Source organism: Erithacus rubecula (genome assembly GCF_903797595.1).
Source record: "Erithacus rubecula genome assembly, contig: scaffold_178_arrow_ctg1, whole genome shotgun sequence".
NCBI lineage: Eukaryota > Metazoa > Chordata > Aves > Passeriformes > Muscicapidae > Erithacus > Erithacus rubecula.
This window is the reverse complement of record NW_027636131.1, coordinates 161,078-182,966: the sequence shown is the minus strand read 5'-3', so window position 1 is coordinate 182,966 and position 21,889 is coordinate 161,078. Positions and strand designations below refer to the sequence as shown.

The 21,889-nt window shown below is 43.1% G+C and overlaps 1 protein-coding gene across 1 annotated transcript in view; it reads right to left on the bottom strand.

Moving 5' to 3' along the window:
- LOC306815652 (SET-binding protein-like) overlaps nt 1-21,625 on the bottom strand; it is a 53,665-nt gene extending 32,040 nt beyond the window's left edge. Inside the window, 1 exon segment of the mRNA XM_079332219.1 lies at nt 21,610-21,625. The gene's annotated coding sequence lies outside the window, so the exon portion shown is untranslated.
- Nucleotides 21,626-21,889: the final 264 nt, after the last annotated feature.

Here is a 21,889-nt window from a genome sequence, read left to right as displayed (position 1 = left end):
TAGTTTGAAGTCTCAACCCTGGCCAGGTTGAGATTTTAACTAAGCAAAACGAAATGTTTACCACCAAAGCCTTCTCAGTCTATTTCAATTGTGGCCAGATTGAAATTTGACTGACAAGGAGAGAAAATGATAACATCCAGATATTTCTGAGTTAAAAATGAAAACAAGTAATGTTAACTAGCTGATTTAGCTTTACAATAGCAAAACATGGAATAAACATGAAGAATCTTATCCAGTGAAGATTCTCCTAAGCAATCATTTAAAGGAAAACTGCTCAACACTATTAAACACTAAAGTTGGATTATAATATATCAGCAACTATAATTCTCACCTAATTAAGATAATTCAAAAGGGCATGTTTTGTTCCTGTTCTAATTTCTAAAAACAAAGAAAGGGGGAGAAAGGAGAAATGGAAACATTTGTGTTCTTAATTGAAACAGTTTTAAGTTAAATAGTTTGTGGTTTAAAATAAAGAAAAGGGGAGTAAGCAATAAAGGAAATATGTATGTTCTTATTTGAAATGGTTTTAAGTTAAATGGTCTCCTGTTTTTAAAGTGTTAATGGTTTTGACAGAATGGTTCATGTTTAATGTTGAATTGTAAAGTCATAGTTACTAAGCAATTGAGCCTGTAACATGAATAACAGAAATTGTACCTATCTCACAGAGACATTGAAAATAACATTGTTGTCATTGAAATAACAGAGTTGTTTGTTTACAAAATATTTTCTTGTTTACAAATTGTTTTGCTAAATTGGAATTTTTCACAGTTCTGAAGCTAAATGTTTTATTAAGTTGTAATTTTTAAATAAGAGGTTTAAAGTTTTATGGTTATAGAGTTAAGTTATAATTCTATTGGTAAACAGTTGAATTGTGATATGTGAAACCAGAAGGTAGCTAAATACCCAACCACTCCTGAACATAAGCACTGCAGCTTCAGGTACATGGAACTCATCACCATCTAAGAAAGCCAAATTTATTAAGCTAGGTAAAAGCCTCATTCAAATTGAATTGATGCTGTCAATGTCATCTTGCACACAAAATGGTCCTTGCAGGTAAAATAACAGAGAACAAGCTGCATATTTGCACTTTGACATTTTTCTTCAAATTAATAAAAAAGAAACAGGGAATTGTCACCTGGCTTGTTACTGGACAAATTTATTCTCCATATATGGGAGAAGCAGCCTGGTGGGACAGACAGTCCTCCAGGAAACAGTGATAGGACAAATTCGGAACCAGACAGAGATTTAACCCAATGGTTTCCTGCCTGGCTGCGCAGGCTAATGGTCAGAGATCTGGGCAGCCTGAACTTTGAACCAATCACAAGTGCTTCCGAGGAACATTAAGAAGGTTATTTAAGGTGCAGTTCAGAACAATAAAGGGCTTTTTGTCACATGAAAGACAGAGTGCTATGTCTATGTCTCACATTACACTCAGTACCTCTGCCTTTTCCCCATCTTTGGTTACTAAATTTCCTCCCGCATCTTACAGAGAACGGAGGTTGTCCTTACCCTTCCTTTTGCCATTAATCTATTTATAAAAATATTTTTGTCCTTCACAGAAGTTCCCAGTTTGAGTTCTAGCTGAGCTTTTGCCTCTATTTTTTTTCCCTAAATGCCCTAGTAACCCCCTTAAACATTTCCTGAGATACCTGACCCTCCTTCCAAAGGTGATACACCCTCTTTTTTTTTTTTCGTTAGTTCCTTCAAGAGCTCTTTGCCCATCCAGCCTGGTCATTTTCCTCTTCAACTCATCTTTTGGCACATAGGGACAGTCTGTTCCTATGCCTTCAAGATTTCTGTCAACTGAAGCAAAAGATGTATCACCCAATGACAAAAAGGCTAAGCCAAATGCAAAATATTTGGCTAAAAAAAAATACACATAGGATGTTTTAATGGTGTTGAGGTGCTTTCATACACCCTCTCTAAAATTCCCCCTATAGCCACCTTCCCCCTCCCTATCACGCCAAGCCAGTTTGGTCTATAAAATTAGCAGAAGAATATCTCAGAGAGAAACAAAGATATTTTCTGCTACTTTAGCAGAAACAACTACCCAGTGGCTCAGAGGGGTATCACTTCTGGTATGTGGAGAATGAAACAAGAAGGCACTACTAGAAGTAGGTGCTGGGAGGTGCAGACCTAGTCTTTCAGCAGTAGCTCCCTGCTATATTAGCTCTGCTACACTGCCAAACCCCTCACATTGACCAAGTGCAAACAAGATCTGAGCAAGGCCAAGGATTTCCTGAGTCATTCTTAGCATCAATAAACTGTAAAGGAGAAACAAAAATTATCTTGCTACCTATCACCAAATCATAACAGCAGTATCAGTGTATGTTGCATTTTGGCTATAGGAGAGGGCAAAAAGGATAATGTAACATAGTTCTTCGTGTAATGGAGAAGCAAAAGAGAGCTTTATTTAAAGAAACACTACACTTGTATAGGGTAGTACGTGCAAAACAGAATAGAAAAGACTCATTGGTCCAAGAAGACAACACCTCTTTGAAAATATGCTTTCTGCAAAACATCACGAGACACACGGCTCGGTGGTCAACACCAGGTGTTTATCTGTGTTATTCTTTCTTCCTTCTCTTGTTTGTCTCTGAGAAAAATCCCCAGCCTGGGAAAGGTCCGAGGTGGAGCTGAGAAAGCCAACAGCCTGGGCAAAATCCAGGTTGGATTTTTCCATGAGCCTTCAGCAGTGTCCACAAGTGTAGACCACTCTAAAGCACAGCTCACCGAGAAAAAATCATGTCCTTATATCTCTGGCTTCTTTCTGCTTTCAAAGGTACCTTTCAGGAGATTAAAATTTAAAAATAAATAATAACAAGTGCCTATTATTAGTTATAAATCCACTTTTCCACTTGAGTGTGGCCATGGGTCACATCTGACCCTGGCACATATGGCTAACAGAAAGTCCTAAGCATCCTAGAGCTCTATGAAACCATTAGGTGACCTCCACCCAGATTCTGGCAGACACAAATTAAAATAAAGTTCCCATAAAAGGATAACTATCATTCAGCTGGATTTGCTATCTGGCCTTAGACATGATTTCCATAGCTCATAGTAGATATAAGTACACCATAAAAACACTTATGCTTAAGTTGCATAACTTCTGGCAATAGGGAGGAGTCTCATTTCCCAGAGCTGTTGTCACTGGTCACATTTAAAGCAATCTTGAAGAATTAATAGACCCAAGGTCTCCTGCATGCCTGCGTTGATTCACTCTGTGGTCAGCAGGTCTCTCCAGTTCACCACCCGTGAAACAAGGATCATGCTTACCTCATTCATACCCATTGTAGGTTAGTTAATGCCTTTACATAGTTTTGAACCCAAGTATTTACCATGTGGTAGTCACTAATTACTAATGCAATTAGTACATTAAAGTCACCCACTTGCAAGGAGCTGTTTCATCTAATTGACCAACCTTGTACCTCACCTTTTGTACCTCTCTTTTGTGCCTATGGAGGCAATTGGAGTCAGGGTTACCTTCCTCTTCCAACTGGTCCAATAAAAAAAAAATAAATAAAGAGCCATCCTATTTATCTGTCACTTTAAATTGTTAATCTCCTTGGAGAGGGATGAAATTTACACTCTCCTAGGCTGAAACCCAAACACAAGGTGGAAAAAACTCAGAAGTACAATATTCCAGGGAGCTACTGCTCTGGTATGCATGCATGTACAATGGGCACTCTGTGCTGGCTTCCACCTACAGGATTTTAACCTATTTTGCTTCTGGTAGAAAAGAGAAGGCTTCTGACAGCATCTAGCTCAGCAGGCAGGGCAGAAGGATGAGTCCATGGTCACCAAGGGTGCAGGGAAGGGACCATGGCCACTGGCATAATGAACCAAACCACTTGTGACCATTTGTTGAACGGGAGAAGAAATACAACGCATGGCTCTGAGCTGGGAAGGGTCTTTCAAGGTTTTGAGGCATTGGGTAATGTTTTATGGAGGGTGAATAACAAGCCCGGTTTCTACTCCAAAGTCTGGTTGTGGGTTTTGTACCCAAGCTCTAGGTCATAATGCCAAAACACATCCCTGCTTGGTCATGTGTCTCCAGGTCCATAGAAACAAGCAACAGATGAATAAAGTCATTGCGTTACATCAGTGTCAAGTGAGTTCGTGCCAAATCCACCTTAAAATCCCACATAAAATATTTGCCTCCTGTTCTGCTGAGATCCTGCAGATGATGATATTACCAGACCCAAAGGTAGCAAAAAAATAATCCTGTGTTCAAACACAGCCAGGCAGATTTAACTAGGTCATTGTTTTAGATATCTCCTTACTCTCCTTCGGGATGAATAGTTAAATTACTTGGGTCCAGGGACATCATGCTTGTCTTTCTTGTTTAGGCAAGCTACCTGTGGTTTGACTAATTAGGAAACCTCACTTCAGGCTTCTGAAAGTATAACCTCTTGTTGGGGGTTGAGTGTTTTTCTGTTACTGTGTCAATTGAAAGAATTTTTCCCATTATCATGCCAATGGAGCTGGCTGGGTTACACCCAGGGTCGCTGATGAGTCCAGACAAAGGGGTGGGTGGGGACGGCCCCGGAGGGGCCTCTGAGGCTTCCGGGAGGGCACTCGCGTTTCCGGCGAGCTGGGAGGAGGACGCCTGGGATAGTTCAGCCACGCGGCCGAGCACAGGAGAGCCATACCCTCTGCGATCACCTGCCCTGCATCTGCCCCGTTCCAGCCTCCTGCCTCTGCGGACACAGCTGATCACCCGGACACACACGGTGAGCGAGGAGCCGCCGCTGCAGCCCGTTCCCGCCCGGGACCGGCGTGGCCGCTGCTGCCCCTCCCCCCTCCTTCCTGCCTCCGTTTCCCGCTTGCCTTTTGGCAGATCCAGGCTCTGGACTAAGCACAGAGACAGCGTGCTTGCATCTAAAGGGACTGACACCGAGTTACCTATTTCGTTCTGTTAGCAATTTTAACTGTTATTGTTTTCTGTTTGTATAGTTAGATATATTAGTAAAAGAGATGTTATTCCCACCCCCCTTATCTCTGCCTCAGAGTTCTTGATTCAAACAATCATAATACTTGGGGGAGGGGAGTGGAACCAAAGTCTCTATTCCAAAGGGAAACTTCTGCCCTTACTGGCAGACACCTGTCCTTTCAAACCAGGACACCTCTTTTGGAAAACTCCCCATCTCTCCTCTCCAGACTTCCAGTAAGAAGAATCATAGAACTGTAGAATGGTTTGGGTTGGAAAGGACCTTCAAGACCATCTGATTCCCCTGCTACCCTCACAGTAAAGAATTTCTTCCTCATATCCAATCTAAACCTGCCCTCTGTAAGTTAAAAATTATTCGCCTTTGTCCTATTGGTGGATAAAGTACTGGAGGGATGATGATGATGAACACTTGTCCTGCAGCAGCTCTTCTGCCTAAGCTGGCAACATGCAGATCTGGAAATCTAGGGAGGAAGTGGATTTTCCAGAAGACCTCTAGCTTTATTTTAAGCATCCAAGAAATGAGGGATGTCTAGACTTTCAAGTGCTCACCTAAACTGATCTTCCAGGTCTCTGATGCTCACCAGAATCAAGTCTTGTTCAATAAGCAACCACAGAAAGTTTTTCCATCCGAATTAAGCTCCCGGAGGAAATTGTTACTGCTAGCAGGCTTCCTGCAGTGAGTTAAATTTGAGGAAGATAATTCACAGGTGAATGACAACAAATTTCACAGAAGTTTGCTTTAGCTCTTGATTCAGGGGAGATTCATGCTTCCTCTTATAAGTACTGAGAAATAATAAAATGCCTGCCTGCTCAGCCTTGCTACTGCTGCTTATCTTTCTTATCGGTTCCTCAAACACACTTCTGGGGGCAAAAACCTGAAGTACAAGACTTCAGTTTGGGTCATACTGAATGTGTTACATTAAGGATTCTGAATACGCTCCCTTCTCCTGCCTCAGTGTTGGGGATTGCGGTTTGTTCCCTTACTTTTTTTTTCCTCTTTGTAGAATTTTTCCCATTATTATGCTAAGGAAGCCTGCCGGGCTGCACCCTAGCTCTTGATTGCTCAATACAAAGGGTTGGATGGGGGCTGTCTCCCTTTTTCGCTCACCAGCGGGGTCAGAGGAGTAGTCTGGGGGCTATTCACTTTCAGCCCGCGCGCCAGCCCCAGGCCAGGAGCCAGTTCTCTGCTGTCGGACACTGCACTGCCATCTTCTCCACTCCAGTCTGATACCTCTGAGCACACAGCCGAGCACCAGGACCCACATGGTGAGCGGGGAGCCCTTCCTCCACCCTTCTCCCACCTGGGACACTGCGCTGCCGCCTCCCCTCCGCTCCTGCCTGCTACATCCGCAGCTGCGTGGGCCCTGCCCAGCCCCCTCGCCACCCGTATCGAGCATGGGAAGAGTGTGTCCAGCCGAAAAGGGACTGGAACTGAGTTATTGTTCTGTTTGTTGTTAATTTTCATAGCTGCTGTTGTTGCTGTTTGTCCGGTTAGATATATTAGTAAAGAGCTGTTATTCCCACCTCCATATCTCTTCCTGAGAGTCCCTGATTCAAAAATTATAATAATCGGGAGAGAGGGGGCTTGCATTCTCCATCCAAGGAGGAGTTCCTGCCTTTCTTGGCAAATACCTGTCCTTCAAACCGGGACACTGAGGCAACGGGTGCTTGCAAGTATTCAGATGTCAGTGCTATAAAGTGATTAAACTGAAAAATTGCTAAGGACAAAAAATAGAAGGTAGAGCGCATGGGGGGGGGGGGGGAGAAATCCACCTGTTCACAATTCTCCATTAATTGAAAGCAGACATAATACTTGGCAAGGCTTTTGCCCTAAGTGCGGGAGCAACCACATTAATAAAAAGCAAATGCTGGTTAGATGCATGCAAGCAAGGCAGGTTCAGCTGCCCAGCATTTGTACTGCTCCTCTGATCTGCTCAACCATTGGGAGCACCAGCAGAGAGCTTGAAGCAGTATTAAGAGGTGCTGTCCAAATCTCATGTCCACTAATCCCAGACATGCCTGTAGTTACTGAGACTGCTTTTGTTTTATCCACAGAGTCCACAATGTCTTAAGATGAAAAAGAAAAAAAAATAATCTGTTGAACAGTTCCAAATGAGGGGAGACTGAGACATGAGTCTGAGATGTCACAGTGAATGTGGAGCTTCCATCTTCTCAAACACCACATCTATCATGTTGCTTCTGGATTTCATGTTCTCTCATGGGGCATACAGTTAAATCCCTAAACGCCACAAAATATTAGAAATCCTGGAAACCTCTTTAGACTCAATCCTTTTAAAACCATTCACTACAAAGGACTGGAGATTGCACAGCAGCATTTAATGATGAGAGATCACCTTTCACTTCAAAGACTCCTGAGTTGCTTCCATGATTATATATGTCACTGCTGAAATGCAGCTGCCTCTGGGGCAGAGGCCAATGGACAACCCACATTAGACCCGAGGGAAAGTTTTGGAAACTTGCTTTATTGAGAAGTGTCTGTGAAACTTCAGAATTCATCATGAGACATAAAAACCCCAACAGCCTGGCATGTAGCAAAATGCACTAAGCTCATTTAACTCACATTAGGAGTACAAAAATGCCCCAACCTATTTCTTCATTATTGCTTTCCAAAACCATAGGCATTTCAAGCATGGTTGTGGTCACAGTCCATGCACTGCCAGATAGCCAGCAGCACAGGCTTGACACAGATAAGGAATAGGCATTTGATCATACTTCTATGGAATGGACAAGTGCATAAGATGAGGATTAAGCCTTTCTTCATGCCAACTTAAAGGCAGTTCCAGAGAATGAGTACAACTTGTGAGCCATAAAGCAAGTGTGGTGCAGACAAATGACATAGTACCATGCAATACAAAGTCTGCTGGGATAAAATTAAGTCATGGCTAATTTTTTTGAACAAATTTGAATCAGGAAAATGAGTTTATACTGGATCAGTATCATGCACAAGTAGCATATTTAATCCGTTGCCCAGAGCCCTGGAGCTAGATTTATTGCATTTTTGGACCACAGACTTAGTTACTTCCTGTGGCCATGATACTGTGAAAGAACAACCCAACTTTTTCAGGGGGCTCAAAAATGACTGTGACAGCTATTTTCTGTCCACACTATAGATCCCATAGGAAACACCCTCTCACCCTTCTTGCATCAATCAGGGTAGAAACAAGGCAAAAGGACTTTCCCTTTAAGCAAAACAAATGAACATTATCTTTACATAAAGAATCAGGGCTAACCTGGTGATATCCAAATCCCAACCAGGCACAACCCTGAGCATCCTGCCCTAGGTGACCCTGCACTAAGCAGCATGGTGGACAATCTCCAGGGGCCTTTGCATTCCCAACCACTCTGTGCTTCTGTGACATTTTATTTGGCCTCTATCTCCAGTGCTGGTCAAATTGGTCCCTCTTCTAAATGACAATTTTAAACAGACTGCTAAAATCCCCATTTAAAGGATATACTTGGATATAGACACATGTAAATTAGATGTGGGTATACTGATGTCATCTGGATTTTTACCTTTTTTTTTTTAAATATATATTTTCTGTATTTTTACAGATATATTTGTAGCTCTCTAGTCTTTTATTGCAGCTTAGCTTAAGTATTTTCCTAGGCAGAAAGACAAAACAAATTCCAGGACGCATATGCTATCTTGCTTCTCCTTAGAAACCAAGGTTGAAACCAGCTCTTTGAGACATATTTTTATAAACAGGGCCTAGTCCTCATCTGAAGGCCAGAGGATTTAGAAGATGCTAGACCTAGGGGAGATTACTTCATCGGGCATTTCTAATTGGGGTGCTCTTGTCAGATATGTTAATTTGCAAAATCTATAAAAATTCTACATCCATCATGGGGGTGTGCATTTTGGGGTTTTCAACCTAATGGACTGTGCACCTAAGGATCCTTATATAAAGGTACTCTTTTTTATCACCCTGACTTCTGTCTGGCTCATATTTCTAGGACCAGAGAAAAAGGCCTCAATACAACAAATAAAGTGTGAGATCCTCAATTTATGAGAATAATTACAAATGGAATGGCCATATGGAAATGCTTGTAATCCACAGATTATCTAAAAAATTAGCTAAATAAAGCATGTGATTCATTAAAAAGGTGAATTAGAAGAAGAAAGGTGGTTCCTCTCCACTTGGTCCTCCTGCCTCTAACACTGCTTTTATTTCAGTTCTTCCACCTCTGCCTCTGATTTTGCATGCGTGTATTGGGTTTGCATGGCCTGTTTTTTTGGTATTGGGGGGCCACAGAGGTGGCTTCTATGAGAAGCTGATAGAAGCTTCTACATCTGTCAGAATCAATCCCTGATGGGTCCAAAGTTGGAAGTGCTTCTGGCCAGACCTGGGCCAATTAGAAATGGTGGTAATGCCTCTGTGATAACATATTTAAGAAGAAATTAAAACAAAAGTTGTTGCACAGTTTTAATTCCAGTAAGAGTAGAGTAAGAATATGTGAGACAACTATGTAGACACCAAGGCCAGTGGGAAAGGAGAGGGAGGGGGTGGTCCAGATGCCAGAGATGAGATTCTTCTTCTGGCCATGGTGAAGACCATGGTAAAGACCACAGTAAAGCAGGCTGTCTCCCCTGCAGCGCAGGGAGGTTTACCAGAGATGCAGAGATCCACCTGCAGCCCATGGGGGAGGAGCCCACACTGGAGCCAGTGGATGCCTGGGAGGAGGCTGTGATTCTGTGGGAGACCCATTGGAAGAGGGGCCCTGCTTTCAAGCTGGAGGAGCCTGTCCTTGGAGGACTGCACCCCGTGGAAGAACTATCCATGCTGAAGCAGTTTTGGGAGGACTGTTGCCTGTGGTATGGACTCACGTGTCAGTAGTTTGCAGAGATCTGTTGCTTGTGAAATGGAACTATATTGGATAAGTTCACAGAGAACTGTCTCCTGTGGGAGGGACACCATGGTGCAACAGGGGAACAATTCCTCTCTCTGAGCAGCGGGAGAAGCCTTAGGTTATGAGCTGATCATAACCCCCATTCCCTGCCTCATTGTGCCACTGGGAAGGTGGGAGGGGTGGGGGGAAGGTGTTTTTAAGGGCTTATTTTACCTCTCATTATCCCGCTCTGATTTTGTTAGTAATAAATTCACCTTATATCTCTTATGTTGAGACAGTTTTGGTCTTAATGGTATTTAATGAGTGATGTCAGTCCTTACCTCAACTCATGAACCCTTTGTTAAATTTTTTCCCCTCTATCCAGCTGCACAAGGGAGTGAGCAAGTGGCTTTTGTGGGTGCCTTGCATCCAGCCAGTGTCAACCCATGACAATGGGTTTTGTGAGGACCTCCTCTGAAGGGAAAGGATGCAAGGTCTCACAGATGCGGTCATATCCACATGAAAGCAAGGAGCAAGGATTAATAGTAGTTGCCAGAACAACATAAATGTAATCTTCACTTGTTTCCATTGGGTTTCACTCAGTCTAAGTGCTACCAGCCCTCTGTACCTCCACCAGTGTGACTGAGTAACAGTGACTGATAGCTCTGCATCAGCGTGCCTAAGCCTATCAAAGAGAACCAAGAAAAGACACACTGGAGGGGAAAAGACATGATAAAACAAAGATCTCTCACAGCCAGATGAAGCTGCAAGCATCCACCCCAAGATCAAGAGACAAATAAATGAGTGTCCAAGCATATTCATAATTATGGATGCATGTGTGCACACTGCACACATGTATCTCTCTTCTCAACATACAGACATTAAGAGTAGATTATGGAATCATATTTGACTCTGTAATTAGGCTTTAGATTCCATAATTAGATCAGATAATCACCTTTCTGTGTAAGTAACCAACTACTGTACAAGGCTGATGGGAGGGCCAACTGAATGATTAAACCACTAACACAGCCATAAAGCACAAGGCCCATAAAAGCAAGACTGCCCAAGGTACAGCTGCAACAACAGTCAATGTAGCAAAGCACCCATCTGCAGGAGGAGGAGAGATGCCCATCATGTTGCCCAAGAACTTTTACAAGCTCCTGCCTAAGAAATGTGCCAAGGTTTTGTAAATCTACTCACTGCCAACCTAAAGTTATATCTGGGTGTCAAGGAAGGGAGTACAGCCATCAGACCTGTAAACACCATCTCATGCTTACTTCTGGTCTCTAAAGGACCAACCTCCTCCCACCTGCACCCTCTGAGACAAACAGTGCTGTAGACTGCTCTAAAGCTGGATTTACAACTCTGAATCAAGGAATAGTGTTTAATCCTAATGACATCAAGGGTCAGCATGTCATTTTTACTCATTAACCTTGTGAAGATTTGGCCTCCAGGACACTAGAAAGCAGAATGTTAGGCCAACTGTGCTCCAGCTCATCGCAACACAAAAAACCAAGCCAAGATTTGCCTACATCAACACCAGGTTGATGAGCTCCCAGACCAAGCATCATCACTCTTGATGTGATGCATAATCAAAGGTGACTCTTGAGACAATCTGAGAGAATATCCCAAGCACTCTGTTGAGTGCAGCAGTGTGTGCCACTACAAGGAAAAACTTATTTGTTTAACAACAGCCAAAAAACTCTTTGGGGAAAAATGTCAACATGCACTGAAGGGGACCTAAATGCTTACTTTGTTCTAGTCAGCTCTTGCCAAGCACACCATCCTGGAGGTAGCGGAAGCTATGCCAGGCTACAAATGGAAAGTTTTCTGGGTGTTTAGGGAAAGGCTACTGACACAGAGATCAGCCACAGAAAGTAAAATCCTGAGCAATTCCATCATCTGTGTTACCAAATTTTCCTAGATTGGCTATGCTATTGAGCTGCCCCTGAGCTGCCATCAGACAGTAGCCCCCTTCTAACAGCATCATAGCAGGGCAATAATCTCTCCTTTCTCTGATCAAAGATTTCCTTCTGCACCCTGAAATGTGTGGAAAATGACTTCTCTGTATAAATTATTAACAAGAGGTTTGTTTTTATTCACTGCTACTGTCACAGGATTCCTCCTTTCTCCTTTTTTCCCCCTCCTCTGTTATTTCATTTTCACTTGCACAAGTGCCAAATGCACCAGCTTTCCTTCCCTTTGTGAAAAAACAAATAAATAAAATAAAACAAAATAACACATCTGATAGAGAATGTACCAGGCCTTGGCTCAGCATCCATTCCTCAGAGCCATAAATGATGGCAAAAGGAGGACAAAATAGGCTTCAATCCAGGATCTAGCCTGTTCCAAATTTAGAGGCTGTACAAACAACACATCCCATGTTATTCCATTCTGCATGCTTCAAATGATACTAGGAGTAAGAAAGGGTGGATTTTGTCCATGTAGGCTTGTACTTGCTGAATAAGCAGTGGTGTCTTGCTTGGTGCTATATAATGTACTAAGTATCTCCAGCATCAAGTGGAAACTGTGGGAAAGCAGTGGGTATAAAGGGCAAGCAAGAAGGGCAATAATTTGAGGTATTTATAGGAAGGCATTGAGGCTGCTTTGCCTTGTAGAATGTATCAGTGTTTTGAATTTGAGGGGAGAGCATCAAGTTCAGCAAAACAAGAAATGCCCTTGAATCTTCATGTATTGCAGAAGAAAAAGCAGTAGGCAAAAGAAGCACAGGACACGGGCTGGATGTGCACAGGGCAAAGAGCAACCCATGGTGCTGGGACAGCTGATGTCTTAGGATTTTAGCTTTTATATTTTTCAAATCTTGTACTGCTTTAGTGTGTAACTCTAAAATTCCATATAGACTGTTATCTACTCTATTCACATTTTGGTCAGACAAAACAATTCCTCTAGGCCTGAAGCTCAAGGACACCTTACTGTCTCAGGCCCTAAAAGTTTAAACAAAAGTGAGTTTGAGGGGAGCAAACTGGGGTAATGACTTCATTACTTGAAGCTGTAATTGGAGGATTAACTCCTGATATCTCGATACACAGGACTCCTTTAAACACAGGACTCCTTTCACATATGAAACACAGAAATCCTTTAACATAAGTGCTTTAGTATAGACTAATAAAAGTTGAATGTTGGTTGCTATGCATGACTGCAACTGCTTTTGCAAGACAAGAAGCCTAGCCCTGGAAGGGGCTATGATAAGTGAATAAGAGATGCTATGCCTAACACTAAGGGTTCTTGGAAAAACAAACCTGAGAAGACTAGGATGATAAGGGAATGGAATGCAAGCTAATGTGTTTGGCTAACCGCTTGTCTACAGAGCAAGGGCCTAGCCCCTATGGGCTAAACTAAGGAGGAAACAAATGCTAATTGCCATTTTAATGACAAATAGAAGAACTGTCACAAAAGGGTCTTCACATTTTGGTCAGACAAAACAATTCCTCTAGGCCCGAAGCTCAAGGACACCTTACTGTCTCAGGCCCTGAAAGTATGAAGAAAAGTGGGTTTGCAGGGAGCAAACTGGGGTAATATGACTTCATTACCTGCAGCTGTAATTGGAGGATTAACTCCTGATATGCAAATGAACCAAACTTATAATTGTCTGAAAAACTCATGATGGTTGTCCATCTTGGGTGTAGCCTCTGGGAGGCTTCTGACTGCCAGGGGTGTACCTATTGAAGGCCTTTAATAAATACCCACTTTTATTCTCTTAATCTTGCCTAGCCTCTGTTCCAGGTAGGCACTCTAAGGCATCACAGCGATGTCAAGAGCATGCCAGTGGAAAGACCCAAGGCAAGGAATAAAGGCAAGATAACCGACAGCTGTTGTGCTTAAAGGAAAAAAGTAGCCTTGCCTCAAATGAGGCTGAAGAGGAAGTAGTTACACAAGTGCTGGGAGAAGTTGAGTCAGATGAGAGATAAGAACTTGCTAAGTACCTGCACACCTGAAAGTCTTCTCCACCTGAACTATTTAATTATGTTCTTTCTGGCCATGGCACACATCAACCTCCCTCCAAGGCAACAAATAGGATTGGGAGGTCCAGATTTACAGCTCAAATCCCTAATCAAAGACCAGGACTTTGGGTTGTTATTCCCTTAGAATCATAGGATTGTTAAGGTTGGAAAAGACCTCTGAGTCCAACTGTTAACCCAGCACTGCTATGTTCACCACTAAGCCATGTCCCCCAAGTGCCACATCCACAGGTTTTTGAACACTTTCAGGGATGGTGATTCCACCACTGCCCCGGGCAGCCTGTTCCAATGCCTGATCATCCTTTCAGTGAATAAATTTTTCTTAATATCTAAGCTAAACCTCCCCTGGAGCAACTTGAGGCCCATTTTTTCTGTCCTGTCACTTATAACATTTGTAACATCACCATCTTCAGAAGGATGTCAAAGGTTGGGATAGGGTCAAAATTTGTGGGAATCCAAAGTCAAGTCAGTCATGGGTACCCCCTTATCCATCAAAGACCTATGGATCTCTGTCTCCTAATCTGACTTCTCTTAGGTCCCAACCAAGCAATGTTTAGTCTGTGGGCTCTGATGGGTCAAGAGATCCCTGAATGGAGGAATCCATACCACTGTCCCCCAGATGGAGATGGATGAAGGTTTGAATATGGTCCCAATATCTACCTAGGGCCACGTCACAGTTTAATGTTATTTTAATTGTTGCTCACATTATTTTTTTCAGAGGTTTTCCTTGGGAGGTTGTGAGAGGCTGAAATGTTAAAGGTTAATGACTCAAACAATAGGCCATTTGCAAAAGCAGCAGGTGCTTTGCTGAGGCCAGGTGTGCACTCACCACTGGAGGATGATCACAACAAATCAACCTTTGTTTAGCAACAAGCTGGGGTTTGAGCCAGATAAGGGAAAAACCTGACAAGAAACAGATCCTGTTGGGTGGGATAATACTTTTTATCATGCTAATGTTCTCCCTCCTGATAAGGCTCAGGTGCAAGACTCTTCCCCCAGTGAGGCGGGAGGGGGGAGTTAATGGTGCATTTGCACATAGGCGTAAAGGCCTATTCATCCCTTCTGATAAGGAAATAACTGGTTCAACTATTCAGACATGAGAAACAGCAGTCATGACTTAGAAGAGGTCATAAACCATCAAGGACCTCTGAAGTGCCCCCAGACTCACTTCTGAGACCTTCCACCAGAGAACTGCACGTGATCCACACTGTTGCAACAGTGTAAAACTCTCCTCCCCATGTGAGGTACCTGGGTTTTCTACCTAAACCTGAATGTATATTAACTCATTGAACTTTGTGTTTTGGGGGCTTCAAAACTGCAACCATCACTCTGAGACATCTAAATTGCAACAATTAAGTCTTGTCTCTGGATCCACAGGTGGTGTTATTTTTCCTCTCCTCTTTTCTTTCTTTCTTTTCTTTCTTTTCTTTCTTTTTCTTTCTATATTTTAAGTGATATTTTTATATTGTTATATTTCCATAGATAATAACCAAAATGGCTACATACCTCCTTTCCATAGCAACCAAATTGTCCTAAAATAAACCTGCTTTATACATATATAAATAAACACTAGTCATTCAGTATCATTAGTGTTTCACTCTAATCCACCCCAAGGGCTCTATTAACAAGAACTTCAATTACCCTTGCCTCAGAGGCAGGTTGTAACAGAGGTCTATTCATTGAGGTAAGACTGAAGAAAATGTTCTGGCTTGAAAATCCCACTTAAAAGGCAGCATGTTTTAAAAGCAGATGTGTCTTCAACTCTGTTTCTGTGATGACCTGCTATGACACAGAACTGGGATCTAATGTAACTGACACATATAGTACATGACATTTACGACACTTATGCAGCAGGATTTGTAGGGACAGTGCATGTCTCTTTAAGCCAATAGACTAAAGAAACACCATCAACTTCAGGATGCCTAAAATGACAATCTGTTATGGCATCAGAAACCACAAACTCAATTTTTTTGTCCCACTCACACCAAAAGAGGACAGTCCTTCAGCAATCCCTGTGTTTGTATCCATCAACTCAAAGTCCAGCAGGTTAGACCATTCTGCTCTTTAAAAGCAAGTCATTAGAATAATTTTAAAGGGAGAAGTGTTTCCTCTTCTTTTCCCACTTACACTTTTTCTGAATACATTGGAAAAAAAAATAAAGGAACAACTGCCATGATTTACTCAACTTTTCAGGAAGAAAATTGTCATCAAAGTGAAAGTAGGATATTTTTCAGCCCATTAGACAAAGGTTTGTGAGCTTACAAGGATGTGAATGTATGCATTAATACTTTCAAGTGGTTTGCAACATTAGGAACAATGGGCATGTATAATAGCACTTTGCCCAGATGCCTGCTTTACATGTATGTAATCCTGTTTCAACATTTACTGATCTCCCTTAGTTAATCTTCATGTCTCTGATCCCTTCTGAAAAAGAACTGAGGAATTCAGTATTGTTCCCCTTACAGAATTCTATTGAATCCCCACTATAGAGCTCTATAGAAAGGCTTGGGACAGAAAAAGAAGAAAAAAAATTTAAAACTACAGGAAGGATTTCCTTGTCCAGCAAACTAATAGTATTTCAGATGAGTTTTGGTGAAAACCCCTTAAAGTCAAAATTTTACCAAGACTCAAAGAGAGAGGCAGGCACAGATCACAGCATCACTACAGAATACACTGGGTCTGGAAAAACAGGGAAGTTAGGCCAGTGTCCAAGTCTTAGAAATCACATCAGAAGGTATATTCAGGATACATGGATCACATGGAGGAAAAATGTGACTCTAATGCCTTGCAGTTAGAACTCTGGTTTGAGTATCATAATTTTCTCCCTTTCATCTTAAAAGAAACTTCTCCATTTGCTAAAATACCAGGGAAGAAACAGAATGATTCATTGTACACACATATATCTCTCAGTTTTAAAGATTAGGGCTAACAAAAATTTCAAAGTAACTTAAAACCTCAGGCTTCCGATCCTTAACCTGTCTCTAATTCTGAAGTATTCGAGTGAGTCCTGGGTTACCCCAAGCTTGCCTACCACACATTCTTCTGAACAGCTTTCCCAAGCACTATTACAGGAAATATCATAGTACAGTAAAGGAAACTTTGCTCTCGTGGCTGCCACATTCATAGAGCTCTTATCTGCCCAGGACTGCACAGCAACCCTTACAGAAAAAGGAATTCACTCCTCAGATACACTGAGAAGCTAAATAACTCACCCTGCAATGGTATTTAAAAACAACTCCAGCACCCCACTCTGCCAAGCATTTGCATCCTGATATATCATGCACTGCAGAGTCAAGCCTTGTGCTACGTTGTGCTCTGGTGTTCACCAGGGCGGGTCAGAGCCTTGCCACCCCCTACTCCCTTCACAAATTTCCTCATCTCTGAAAGACAAGCTGCATTAGTCTCTGACTGCTTTTCTTCAGTTTAAGAAATTTTTTTGCCTTCTTTTTTTTTACCCAGCTATTTATTCCCCTTGCTTTGCTCTTTCTACAACCACCTAAATGTGAATGCAGAATCCAGGTGCCTGATGCAGAGCTGCACTTGTTTTCAGCATCCAGCAGATCCCTAAGCAGGTCCAAAAATGCAATGAACTTTTAAAGCCACATCAAGTGAAGCTTTCACAGTGGAAGAAGAAAACTCTTAGAGAGTTTGAGTGCTCCTCAGAAGCAGCTGTGCTAGCGTGTGCTTGCAACTTGATTTAATGGCCATATCAGAAGGCAAAGCAGTCCCAACTTAGAAAATTTGAAAATTGTTTTCAGATCTGACAGTCCCTCCAGAGTAAAACCTGGAGTTGAGGGGTTTTAAAGTCCATCTTTAATGAAGATAACAAATTCCTAAAAGCATGAGTCATTTTATTTCCTCAACAAGAATAACAAGAAAGGAAACTTTTTTTTTAAATCAAGTTGGAAAAAGAGAAAGTAATGAGAACAGAATCTATAATACCAGCAAAACCAGTCCCAGTAAAAACCACAAACCCTTCAGCAAAACACTGGGAGCCTTTTCCTTGAAGGTTCCCCCACAGATTTTCATCTTCCTTGCTAGGCTTTGGACTAGCTCTAACCTTGGATTGCTGGTGCCTTAAGAGCGCCTGGATTTCCCAGCAATGAGGATAGATCTTACCATGGATTTCATCTGATCACCTGATTTTTTTTTTGCTGCCATTGTCTCAACACTGAATGCATGTTTAATGGCTGCACACATTCAAAACCCTGTGTGCCTACATGTTAAGGTAGGCAAAAATGAGATGCTGAATTTCCTGAACGTGGATTACATCCTATTTAATTGTCCCTCCATGCATCATGGACTACATTTTGGCAGTTATTAATGCTGCCTTTCAACACCACTGCAGACCCACAAATCATGGATACTCCAGAGATGGGTATTTAATGAGAAACAAGAAAAAACACCAAGATATATGGTTAAAAAAATCAGTCATCAGTTCACTGGGACAATTTTCGTCTCCATTACAGCAATCTGTTGGATCCAAAAACGGTTTTTACATAGTTCATTAGACAATAGCCTTTCTTGCTACTAGTTGGGTTAAGAGTCAAAATTGATGTGCAATTGCAAGTCTCTGAGCACAAGGCAAGAGTTTTTCAGTCCTGGAGGATATTGTCCAAAGGGGAAATAAAACAGAAGGGAACGATTATGTGTGAGCAATTGAGCCCTACTGAGAGCAAAAAAAGTCACTGAAACTGAGATTAGCCAGATCTTATAATAGAAAGAGTCCTGTTAGTAAATTGACACTTGAACCTAAGAGGTGTGTGCTGGCAAAAAAAAACAAACCTCAAAGGATGGGTCAAAACAGACCAGAGCAGGAGATTGAGCAGCATCTGAAGCAAAAAAAAAAAAAAATTATGCTTGTACCTTTTTGAGCATTTAACTCCTTGAGGTAATTAAGCATGCAGCAATAGCAGTTGCTAAAAAGGAATAGCTCTCAACTTAATCAGATTACATTACTGGAAATTATACTTAGCAAACTCAGTAGAGAAACCCAGTAAATATCAAGTTGAGTTAAATAGCTCAGTTATCATCCTTATTAATAATAAATCATGGCCACTGCTTCTTTTGTTTGCCAAAAACTAACATAGTTAATAGCTCTGCACACACCTAACACACCATTTTATTACATTTCAGAGAGTGCATCCTCCTAAAATGCTAATGTGCTAATAATCTATGCTAGTCTTTTTGGAAGGAATCAAAGAGCTCAAACAATTTGAAATATCATCAGCAAAAATATTATTATCTCCATCCCTAGTTGCAGAGAAAACAGAGGTTTTCTTGGCTCAGTTACTTTTCAATAGATTTCTGGTTTCAATTAAAACTTTGAGTCTGAGAAGCTTAAAAAAAAAGCCAAAACAATCAAGAGATGGAAGAGAAGTCTCCATTCACTAAGTGTTTCAGTTTTTTATTTTTTTTCCCTTGCTTTTACATAACTCTTCCAAGCTAAGAGCAGAGATTAAAGTACAGCTCAATTGTTTGGAGAAGTTTTTCTCTTTTCGGATAAAAAACAAATGGAAATGAAAAAAATTTCTCCTTCGAGTGGAAGTAGCTTCTGATGAGGGGAGCAATCTAATTGAAGGGCAAGGAAGTGCAGAAAGATGTGTGTGAAGCAGCTACTTGCACATTTTCCCATTAACATGCTTCATCCCTGGAAGTGTTCAAGGCGTGATTGGACAGGGCTTGGAGCAACCAGATTTAGTGGAAGGTGTCCCTGCCCATGTCAGGGGTGTTGGAACAAGGTGGTCTTTAAGGTTACTTCCAACCCAAACCATTATATGATTCTATGATTCCCTAATAGGCATTTTTTTTTTTTTTTTTTGCTATCTATGATAAAAGGTCCTGGACACCAGTTTCTTCAGGTTCATGCTCTAGCTGCTGAACTTTGGCAGATGACAGCTGATTATATCATTACTGTAGCCTGCAACAAGTTAGCCCTGGCTGCAGGTGCTGAGGGATCAATCATTGTTTCTATTTGGGCCCATAATATTCCACACGGGATTTGATTTGTTAGCAGGTTTTTTCCCCGCAGTCCTCTTGTCAATACCAAGAAGCACAGATGCTCTCCCTGTCAGAGGTGCACTTGCTGGCTCCGAGCTCCGCTGGACTTGCACATCCTTTGCAGTGTGACAGACAGACATAGAAGGACATACGGCATGTGCCCATCTCCCTCCCCCACCCCCCCGCGGGCCGGTGGCGAATGAAACACCTCTGCTTGCGGAAAACAGCCTGCCAGGCCCCCACTACCTCCCATCCATCCATCCATCCATCCATCCATCCATCCATCCATCCATCCATCCATCCATCCATCCATCCATCCATCCATCCATCCATCTATCCTCCTACTTCCAAAGCACGGCTGAGCTCGCCCTGATCCCGGCAGCCGCGGAGGCACCGCCACCTCATGGCGCCGGGATGGGTGTGTACCCCCCCCCCCCCCCCCCCCCCCCCCCATCCCCCATGCTCGTCCCCCATGCACGAAGCCCCCCCGCATTTCCCCTTGCGTCCTCCCGTGGGACGGACCTGCCCGTAGAGAGGTGGCTGAACCACGTGTCTCCCAGTTACCCCCCTCCACGGGCCGGGCTACCGGCGGCCAAATGTACTTAAAGCATCAAGCGTCAGGCCCGGGATTTTCGGGGCCGTCTATTTGAAGCGGAAATGAATCGGAAATTCTTTTCTCAACTGCCTTTTGGATACATAAATACAGCAGGCAGAGGCAGGGGCAGCGGCAGCGTGGGGACCTCCAGCGCCCGGTGGGATGCACACACAGTCACACATACACACAGTCGCAATTACAATCACACTGACACACGCCGAGCAGGAAGGGCGGGAGGGACCCGATTTCCCAGTGTCTGCCGGGGGAACCTGGCGAGGAATGGGTTTGAATGTGTGAGTGCTCGACAGGAGCCTTGCGCCATGGCTTGGTTTAACAATAGTCGCCCACGGCTGCAGGCTGCGTTTGCCTTCCTCACCCCAAATCGCCACCTCCCCGATAATATCGGCGATATTCAGACTAAAATACCACTTTCACCCGGAAGGGGAGGGAGGGAGGGTCACCGGGGGCCCGAGGGAGACAGTCACCGACTTACTAATAATCATTATTAAGCCATCGAGCGGGGGGAGGGACCCTCATTGCTAATAACTCTTCCCCTTCTCCACACCCTCCTACACTTCTTTACTCTCCCAAATTGTCGATTTTCAGGACTATGTGTCCTTTCAATGTCAAAATAAGCCGGGGCACCCCGGGGCAGAGGAGGTCCCCCTCCTTCCCCCAGCACCGCCGCAGAGCCCCACGCACATACAGACACAAATCCTCGTAAAAGCTACAATGTTGCTCTCTAGCTGCAATTTACGAAGAGAGAGGGTGGTCATGTCCCCCACAGTTTCCACACGCACACACATAACTGCCACCTACACATATAAACACATATAGGCTATGAAAGGGACGGGAGGGATAAGGAGGGGGATAAGGGGGGATAACTACGTTATGCAAACTCCTAAAAAATTCCACTCCCTTTCCAGTAGCACGGTCTTAACTCACTCTCTCTCTCGCTCACACACACACACACACAGACACACATTCCATCCAACAGGCACAAAGGATGGGGATGGAAGAGGTCGGAGGAGGAGAGGACTCGATGCATTGCACAGGGAAGGAATATTCCCCCTTCCCCCCGAAAAACTAAATTAAGCCCTTTCCGCGCCATTGCAGTCACAGCATGAAATAAAAGACGACATTAACTTTTGCATACAGAAGGGAAAAAGAAGGGGGACGGGCGAAGGAGAAGGAGAGAGGGAGACCTTCCTGCAATCCCCATCATCAAGACAGACCTTTTCTCGATGGCTCAGGTTTTTTGTTGCTTTTGTTTGCTTGTTTGTTTTTCCTTTACTAACCCATATCCCCAAGACGGCTTCTTAGCAGCTTCCTCGTCTTCTTTCCTCCTCCTCCGACTTCTTCTCCTCTTTTAGATCTCGGTTCCAATCCCTCGCCACAGCCCCCAAAGTTGCTTTTGTTGCTTGTGTTGCGGCAAACCCATGGCGGTGTTCATCTGTCAGGTAGGGATGAGGGGAGCTCCCGGCCGCGCAGCGCACGCAGAGCGAGGAGGGCGGG